Source organism: Mycetomoellerius zeteki, unplaced genomic scaffold (genome assembly GCF_001594055.1).
Source record: "Mycetomoellerius zeteki isolate Tzet28-1 unplaced genomic scaffold, Tzet1.0 scaffold651, whole genome shotgun sequence".
Taxonomy (NCBI): Eukaryota; Metazoa; Arthropoda; class Insecta; order Hymenoptera; family Formicidae; genus Mycetomoellerius; species Mycetomoellerius zeteki.
The window spans coordinates 1587-8293 of record NW_017257666.1 but is presented as its reverse complement, the minus strand read 5'-3'; the positions used below and the strand labels follow the sequence as shown (position 1 = coordinate 8293).

Genomic DNA, 6707 nt, shown 5'->3' with positions numbered 1-6707 from the left:
TCTTTTTTTTATTAACAATGTTTAAATATTTACATTCCTAAGACACATTGTTTGTACATCAATATTTAGACATTTAGAATTACAAAATCAATAGTAATAAAATTTTGGTGAAGGCTTTGTTTTGTAATGTTTACATATTAAATCATTTTATAAACTTTATCTGAATATTTAAACATTTGTAATTAACAAAATCTTAATATGTTATTGTTATTTTACCTTGTTATTTTACAGATTCATTTGCTGTTATAACTTTGACTCTCACTTTACTCTGATTACTCTGACTCTGACTCTGACTAACTCTGACTCTCACTTTACTCTGATTACTCTGACGCTGCGTCTTGCGATGTCGTGGTTTATATAGTCGTTTTTTAGGAGGTGGTTCCATGGTAGGATGTGTCAAATTGGGAAATTGAGGAATCAGGTTCACAGGATTTTGATATGATAACAGGCCTTGACTGGTCATTAGGAAATTCCCCTCAAGTTGGCTTCGCCTGCTGTGTCAGTTTGATTCACTCTTATTCTTATTGGTGATAAGGCATCACCTCCCTAAAGGTTTCGGACTCACGATCGCCTATTGGAGAGTTTCGTTTCTGGGGAGGGATGGGTTGTAAGTTATTTCCCTTTTTATCAACATCTGCTTAAGGGAAAAGGTAATCTACTTTTTATCAACATTCCTGGATTTAGTTAATCTTGTTCCTTGGGAATCAAGAAACGTGAATTATTATTTTGTTGATTTTCCCATCATCGGAAAGTCATTATTAGATTTATGACCCTTTCTTAAGCCTATACGCAAGACTATTATCGTTAGACGTGCGTGATATCGACGTGGGATGATTCAACATCTTACCTTCCCTCGAATATCGTGTTCGCGATATGACTCTTATCAAGGATGTTCGATTCTGGATCCAGCTTAGCACCTTGGTACTAACGGCGCGGTTTGAAAATGATTATTCGGTGGTTTCTTTTTCCACGATATTCGAGAGGAGATTAAAGGCTTGGTTATCGCGGGTTACTAAATTCTAAATAAACATATTTTTCTGCTGGGAAAGTTTCTTCGGATTTATGTTATCGATTGAATTTGTTCCTATCTTACTTTATTAATCGAACAATCGTAAAACGAAGAAATCGTAAAGTCCACTGAACGTAACATATCATTGCTGTTATAAATATTATTTTCACACAGTTTGATACAGTTTTTTTATTTATATTAGAATAATTTGACAAATTTTTAGAGATTTTATTATTAAATACCGATTTAATATTAATAAAATCGGATTCACACATAGAGTCTGTCTTTGTAACAATTTCAAATACAAGCTTTTTATTATCTTTAGGATTTAATTGTGTAGAAACAGAAGAAATATAATTTCTTGAAATATTAGAACTTACAAGCATTACTTTTAATTTACGTTCAATTTTACGACGCAATTGTCGTTTACTAACAATTTCTTTTTCTACAGGCATATTAAATGATTAAATTGCTTTCAAAAGTTAAGAATAAATTTGAATTGAAAAATGTTTTTATCTTTTTTTATCTAAATTCTTGAAAATTTACTTCTAACATTTATATGAATTGGCAAAAGTTCAAGAAATCTAAAACATAAAAAAATGTTCATATATAATATTTTATAACTGTTACAAGATAATTATCAAAAATCTCTTGAAAAAATTATTTAATAATTTTATACAATTACACTCATTTATTAATTTACAATAGAATATCAATATTCATAATGGAAAACTAATACGTAATATTTGTCACAATTTATCAAACATAATCTATAAGATATTAAAAAATATTAAAAAATAAAAGTGGTAAAAGAAGCAATATACTTACATGATATATAATACTGTATTTTAATTAAAATTTACAGTAAAAGTCTCCAACGATTACAGGCTAAGAACGACATTAAATAATTATTAAAACAACGGGTCACGTTTTCTTCAGATCTAAAATTTTTTAGTTATAATTACTGACATACTTTTACACATTTATATTAATACACACTTATTGACATATTATATTATATTAGTACAAAAACAGATACTATTTATATTAAATACTTTATCAAATTATAATATTAATTTTTAAAAAATTACAGTTACAAGAATCAAATAATATTTATTTGATTCTGTAACTGTGTATATATTGTATAATAAATATACCTTTCTATTTAATATTTTTATTGCTTAGAATAGATATCTGAGCAATCACAAAATTATTCGTACCTAGACAGCAAAGAATGTCTAAAATCGAGTCAGAAGTTGTTTTTTACGTCTATAAGATGACTTAAAGACGTCTTGTGTCATAATTTTAGACTTTACGTTGTTTGGGTATATTTATTAATTGAAGTTAGAAATACCTGTTTAAGAGCATTGTATTATAATATACGATTAAATATTTACTTTTTTAGATGAAGTCCGAAATCGAGATTCAAGACGCCTTAAAGACTTTTTTAAGACATTTTTAAGACGTATTATGTCCCGTTTTTAGACATGTACTCGTATATTATTTGAGAATTATTATAGGTACTTATATTTTATGATTTTATATTTTTCGAATAGCATAAGGCTAATTCTACAATGTGCTTTTTGTTTCCTGTTTCTTGCTGTTTATCTCTTGCCTTCTTGATAAAAAAGGCAAGAGACAAACAGAGACAAACAGCAAGATACAGGAAACAAAAAACACATTGTAGAATGGCCATAACTGTCTTAGGGGAAGGAGACATACATGTTGTCTCATCGGATAAAAAGTAATGTATGTTTGTAAAAATCAATGTAATAAATAATACAGAGCAATCTATAAACTTACCACTAATGTATTGTAGCAATACGATGAGAGCATAAAAGTTTGCGTAGACTGAGCAAATCGATGCTTTCTGGATTCGTACAGGACAAAATACTGAAGAGATTACTTCTCTACCTTACAAACAAAAGCGAATGGCGCCAACAATTATCAAGCACGATGTCCATTAGTTACGTTTCGCCGCGTCTCTGCTCACGTTTTCTGTTATTAGAGCTATATTGCGTCTGCGATTGCGTCCCTTCGGCCAATCAGAAAGCGCAGTCAATAACTACAAATCGCGATTATGGCGATATTGGGCGCATACAGCAGAAAAGAGCGCTACTGGAGCGCTCGCTGTTATTGGTGTATTCTTTTAGATCATCCAATCAGAATTTTAGATCTAGAAGAATACATCAATAACAGCGAGCACTCTAGTAGCACTCTTTTCTGTTGAATGCGCTCAATATGTAGCGACATGTAAGATGATGAAATGCCCGCGAAAATGGCATAGCCCGAACGGATACCGGGCGCCTGCGTCTATAACGTTGTCACGCCGCAATCACGTGCGTCAGGATGAACGAATCGTCCAAATTCGCAAGACAATCAAAACGAGTATACAATGCAAGGTCAAAGTCGGTAACACTTTAAAAAATATATGATTGTTCGGTAATTTAGCACACGTAGACTTGCTGCGAGTACGCGCGCTTCCACTTTTTGCTCGCGGATAACTGCCGGCGAGCCTGTGGTCGAGAAGGCTGATTAACCTCTCTCTAATTAGTTCGGTGCACTCTCGATACAGATCACGGCAATCGGAGAAATCAATGCGACGCACGATTGAAGAATAATACTTTCTGCCAACACGGCACCTAATCGATGTGCCTCGATCGATGACTGAGATCTATTTAACAGTATGGCTCGCAGGACAACGTGAGAACGCGGAATGCGTACGCACTTATGCGCAGAAGAATTGTCGCACTATTTTTCTCGCGCGACCAATAGTAATAGCGGTATGAGAAGTTAACATTCGTAATATGAAAGAAAACGACGAAGGGCCGTATCGTATCGAACAATGATTGAGAGCACTCGAACCGAAACGCGTCCGCCATGGTGGAGTGATTCTGCAGAACTTATAGTCCGTTCTTATTTGAAAATCGTTTTGAGGTGTTATATTTATTGGGCGCGTTCAACGGACTCAACAGTTGAGTGAGCGCTCGTTGTTACTGATGTATTCATAGTCAGAACTTATTCTTAAGACCGTCTTAAATATGGTCTTAAGATGTCCTCTAGATTCATAGTCGAAAAATAAGACGGTACTTAAGTGAAGTCTCAAGTTAAAACTTATCGAAGACGATCTTATTTCAGAGCATCTTGAGTAATTGCAACATGATTTATAAACGTATCTCATTTGTTCTAAGCACGAGCTTGAGATTGACTTATTGGTTATGAATTCATAGTCATTTAAGATTATCTTATTTGACATATATATTGGTAAATAAGATTATCTTCGCCAAGTCGAGTCGAAGGACGACTTAAGCAAAAATCATATACGTATAAAAGGAGTAATTGCGAAAACGAGAGTGCACAGTATAATCCAGTTGTATTATTTTATAGTAATAATGGATTTAAAAAATCTTGAGATTGTTGAAATTCAAGGTATTAACTCCTCAAGTGAAGAAGACGAGATACAAATTCGTGCTCCCAAAAAATATATCCGTGATGGTCAAAACCCATTTGAATTCTTTAATGAACAGGAGTTTAAAAGAAGATTTCGTTTTTCAAAAAACTCTGTTATGTTTGGCATTTTGCCATTAATTGAAGAAGGACTCGCAAAAATAAATAATCGCGGGTTACCAATATCCCCTGTCATACAATTATTGATCTGTTTACGCTTTTATGCAACAGCAAGTTTTCAGGTTAAAATATGTCGTATTTTCTGTTTAAATTATATAACTTGATTTTCACAATAATGTTAAAATGATGTCATCATTTCATATGAAATCTTAATCACGATGATATAATCTTGATCTTTTCCAGTATTACTTATGTATTAAAACTGTCATATGACTCACCCTGTATAATAATTTTATTTTTCCAGCTTATTGTAGGAAATGTATTGCAAGTTTCACAATCCACTATTTCTAGAATAATTTTTCGAGTATCAGTTTTAATAGCAAGTCATGTTAATCGTTACATAAGAATGCCAATATCAGAAGAAGCACGTGTTGAAAACAAACGCTTGTTTAAGGAAGCTGGATATGGTGATGGAGTCATAGGTTTACCTTGTATTGATGGAGCAATAGATTGTACGCACATTCGTCTTGTACACAGTAAATTTCAATGTATTGAGGAAATATATAGAAACAGAAAAGGATACTTTTTCTTAAATGTTCAGGTATGTTTGTTAAAATAAAGTTCTATTAAATATATGTTAAAAAGAAAAAAGACAATTATGTTTTATTTATATTATACTTATATACAAATCTATTGCATTTAAAATATACATTAATATATACATATAAATTCATTTTATTAATGTGTATTCTCATTTATTATTATATATTTTTTTATTCATGTTAATTTTTATTTACGTTTATATTTGTAGGCTGTTGTTGGTCCTCGTACAGAATTTTTAGATATAGTTCCCGAATGGCCAGGAAGAGAACATGATAGATCGAATCTTCCAAAATTCAAGGATATATATGCGATATAGACAACAAGCACTAGACGGAATGCTCGTTGGAGATAGTGGATATCCGGCTTAACCGTTTTTACTTACACCAATTGCTAATCCTATAACCGATGAAGAAATACGGTTTGACATTTTATAGCTATAATAATATACTATAAAATTTGAAATAAATTGTTTTTATATATGAAAAAGAAATCAAAGATTGAAGCTTTCAAAGCAGTTTTTCATAGTGTGTACATATTTTTGTCATAATTAACAATTACGTTCTATTTAATTTATTCATTTATAACATTAAATTTTAAATTTTCTTATCTTATTATAATTACATATAATATCATTATAATTAAATATTGATAATAATTATTAAAATAATATTACATGATTATCATTAATGATAATTAAAAAAATTTATTACAGTTACAATATGATTCATGGTAGAACAAGAAGAATCGTCGAGAGAACTTTTGGTATATGGAAAATCAGATTCCCTTGTGTGTCTAGAGGACTGAGTACGAAATTATTAACATCAACAACAATTGTTGTGGCATGTGCCGTACTTCATAATCTATCATTAATCTTAAATTTGATAATTTAGAAGAAGAAGAAATAGAACATGGAAATATAAATGAGGAAGTTCCAGTAGCTGAGCTTCATTGGCAAGCTGGTGATGGTTTTATTATGCGAAATGCATTAATTGAGAGGCTGTTTAGATAAAAGAAAAAAGATTGTTCCAATTGCAATTAAGACATTATTATAGTTTGCTATTTTTATATATAAATTAAATTCACTACAATTCAATTATGTACAGAGTGTAAAATAAAAATTGGATTTTTTAAAAATTTATAATGGATTTTTATTTTAAATACAAGGTACGCAATGTAAGATTGGAAGTATATTCATTTTTATTAGATAATTTGATACATTCATGAAATCATTTGAAAAAATTAAAATCAAAACATTGTTACAACAAAGAAGGTATTACAAACGAAACGAATTATATTTATCACAATTTTCACATAAAAATATTATGAAATATGTCAATTTACCAAAATGAGGACAAATAATATCCGGAGACACGGTAGTCTCTCAGTGCTATAAGCCAAGTTATCTTACTACCTAATAACTTAAAACTCTTCAAATAAAAATTGCATCTTTATAAACTAGATAAACAAGTTTTCATATATAAAGCCGTAGTTAACGGGTCTCTCTCTCTCTCTCTCTCTCTCTCTCTCT

The 6707-nt window shown here is 30.8% G+C and overlaps 1 pseudogene; it reads left to right on the top strand.

Moving 5' to 3' along the window:
- The first annotated feature begins 4018 nt into the window (after window positions 1–4018).
- LOC108728848 (putative nuclease HARBI1) lies at window positions 4019–6278 on the top strand (annotated as a pseudogene).
- The last annotated feature ends 429 nt before the right edge of the window (window positions 6279–6707 follow it).